Raw genomic sequence first — 3,796 nt, forward strand, 5'->3', positions numbered from 1 at the left:
TACCCTCGTAGACCGAAAGTGGAAGCATTTAGTAACGTGGTTGATGTAGTCGAACGTCTTCACGATCCAACCAATCCAAGTACTGAACGTACGGCACCTCCGTGTTCAGCACACGTTCAGCACGATGACGTCCCTCGAGCTCCTGATCCAGTAGAGGGTCGAGGGAGAGTTCCGTCAGCACGACGGCGTGGCGACGGTGTTGGTGATGTCATCCGCGCAGGGCTTCGCCTAAGCACTACGACAATATGACCGAGGTGGTAAACTGTGGAAGGGGGAACCGCACATGGCTAAGAAATTGTGCTTTTGGGTGCCCCCTGGCCACGTATATAAAGGATGAGAGGGAGGAGGCCGGCGGCCAAGGAGGGCGCGCCATAGGGGGAGTCCAACTAGGATTCCCAATCCTAGTTGGACTCTCCTTCCTTTTCCAAGAGGGGAAGAGAGGGAAGGAGGAAGAGAGGGAGAAGGAAAGAGGGGGGCGCCACCCCCTCCCTAGTCCGATTCGGACTTGCCATGGGGGGGTGGGCACGGCCAACCCTTGCGGCCCTCCTCTCCTTTCCACTAAGGCCCATGAAGGCCCAATACTTCCCCGGGGGGTTCCGGTAACCCCTCGGTACCCTGAAAAATATCCGGACCTTTCTGAAACCATTACGGTGTCCGAACACCTTCGTCCAATATATCAATATTTACCTCTCAACCATTTCGAGACTCCTCGTCATGTCTGTGATCTCATCCGGGACTCCGAACAAACTTCGGTCACCAAAACCAATTGACGAAAACACATAACTCATAATACAAATCGTCATCGACGTTAAGCGTGCGGACCCTACGGGTTCGAGAACTATGTAGACATGACCGAGACACATCTCCGGTCAATAACCAATAGCGGAACATGGATGCTCATATTGGCTCCTACGTATTCTACGGAGATCTTTATCGGTCAAACCGCATAACAACATACGTTGTTCCCTTTGTCATCGGTATGTTACTTGCTCGAGATTTGATCGTCGGTATCATCATACCTAGTTCAATCTCGTTACCGCAAGTCTCTTTACTTGTTCCGTAATGCATCATCCCGCAACTAACTCATTAGTCACATTGCTTGCAAGGCATATAGTGATGTGCATTAACGAGAGGGCCTAGAGATACCTCTCCGATACTCGGAGTGACAAATCCTAATCTTGATCTATGCCAACTCAACAAACACCTTCGGAGACACCTGTAGAGCATCTTTATAATCACCCAGTTACGTTGTGACGTTTGATAGCACACAAGGTGTTCCTCCGGTATTCGGGAGTTGTATAATCTCATAGTCAGAGGAACATGTATAAGTCATGAAGAAAGCAATAGCAATAAAACTAAACGGGTCATAGTGCTAAGCTAACGGATGGGTCTTGTCCATCACAACATTCTATAATGCATGTCTATGGTTAGGAAACATAACCATCTTTGATCAACGAGCTAGTCAAGTAGAGGCATACTAGGGACACTCTGTTTTGTCTATGTATTCACACATGTACTAAGTTTCCGGTTAATACAATGCTAGCATGAATATAAACATTTATCATGATATAAGGAAATATAAATAACAACTTTATTATTGCCTCTAGGGCATATTTCCTTCAGTATCCCACTTGCACTAGAGTCAATAATCTAGATTACATAGTCTTGGTGTTGATCATGTTTTGCTCGTGGAAGAGGCTTAGTCAACGGGTCTGCAACATTCAGATCTGTATGTATTTTGCAAATCTCTATGTCTCCCTCCTTGACTAGATCGCGGATGGAATTGAAGTGTCTCTTGATGTGTTTGGTTCTCTTGTGAAATCTGATTCCTTCGCCAAAGCTATTGCTCCAGTATTGTCACAAAAGATTTTCATTGGACCCGATGCGCTAGGTATTACACCTAGATCGAATATGAACTCCTTCATCCAGACTCCTTCATTTTCTGCTTCCGAAGCAGCTATGTACTCCGCTTCACACGTAGATCCCGCCACGACGCTCTGCTTGGAACTGCACCAACTAACAGCTCCACCATTCAATATAAACACGTATCCGGTTTGTGACTTAGAGTCATCTGGATCAGTGTCAAAGCTTGCATCAACGTAACCATTTATGATGAGCTCTTTGTGACCTTCATAAACGAGAAACATATCCTTAGTCTTTTTCAAGTATTTCAGGATGTTCTTAACCGTTGTCCAGTGATCCACTCCTGGATTACTTTGGTACCTCCCTGCTATACTTATAGCAAGGCACACATCAGGTCTAGTACATAGCATTGCATACATGATAGATCCTATGGCTGAGGCATAATGAATGACTTTCATTTTCTCTCTATCTTATGTAGTGGTCGGGCATTGAGTCTGACTCAACTTCACCACCTTGTAACACAGGCAAGAACCCTTTCTTTGACTGATCCATTTTGAACTTCTTCAAAACTTTATCAAGGTATGTGCTTTGTGAAAGTCCAATTAAGCGTCTTGATCTATCTCTATAGATCTTGATGCCTAATATATAAGCAGCTTCACCGAGGTCTTTCATTGAAAAATTCTTATTCAAGTATCCTTTTATGCTATCCAGAAATTATGTATTATTTCCAATCAACAATATGTCATCCACATATAATATTAGAAATGCTAAAGAGCTCCCACTCACTTTCTTGTAAATATAGGATTCTCTAAAAGTCTGTATAAAACCATATGCTTTGATCACATTATCAAAACGTATATTCCAACTCCGAGAGGCCCTGCACCACTCCATAAATGGATTGCTGGAGCTTGCACAGTTTGTTAGCACCTTTAGGATCGACAAAACCTTCTAGTTGCATCATATACAACTCTTCTTTAAGATATCCATTAAGAAATGCAGCTTTGACGTCCATTTGCCAGATTTCGTAATCATAAAATGCGGCAATTGCTAACATGATTCGACAGACTTAAGCATCGCTACGAGTGAGAAGGTCTTATCGTAGTCAACTCCTTGAACTTGTCGAAAACCTTTCGCAACAAGTCGAGCTTTGTAGACAGTAACATTACCGTCAGCATCAGTCTTCTTCTTGAAGATCCATTTATTCTCGATGGCTTGCCGATCATCGAGAAAGTCAACCAAAGTCCACACTTTGTTCTCATACATGGATCCCATCTCAGATTTCATGGCCTCAAGCTATTTCATGGAATCTGGGCTCATCATCGCTTCCTCATAGTTCGTAGGTTCATCATGGTCTAGTGACATGACTTCCAGAACAGGATTACCGTACCACTCTGGTGCGGATCGTACTCTGATTGACCTACGAGGTTGGGTAGTAACTTGATCTGAAGTTTCATGATCATCATCATTAGCTTCCTCACTAATTGGTGTAGGAATAACTGGAACTGATTTCTGTGATGAACTACTTTCCAATTTGGGAGAAGGTACAATTACCTCATCAAGTTCTACTTTCCTCCCACTCACTTCTTTCGAGAGAAACTCCTTCTCTAGAAAGGATCCATTCTTAGCAACGAATATCTTGCCTTTGGATCTGTGATAGAAGGTGTACCCAACAGTCTCCTTTGAGTATCCTATGAAGACACATTTCTCTGATTTGGGTTCGAGCTTATCAAGTTGAAACTTTTTCACATAAGCATCGCAGCCCCAAACTTTAAGAAATGACAACTTGGGTTTCTTGTCAAACCACAGTTCATATGGTGTCGTCTCAACGGATTTCGATGGTGCCCTATTTAACGTGAATGCAGCCGTCTCTAAAGCATATACCTAAAACGATAGCGGTAAATCAGTAAGAGACATCATAGATCGTACCATATCT

Source organism: Triticum dicoccoides, chromosome 1B, assembly GCF_002162155.2.
Source record: "Triticum dicoccoides isolate Atlit2015 ecotype Zavitan chromosome 1B, WEW_v2.0, whole genome shotgun sequence".
Lineage (NCBI taxonomy): Eukaryota > Viridiplantae > Streptophyta > Magnoliopsida > Poales > Poaceae > Triticum > Triticum dicoccoides.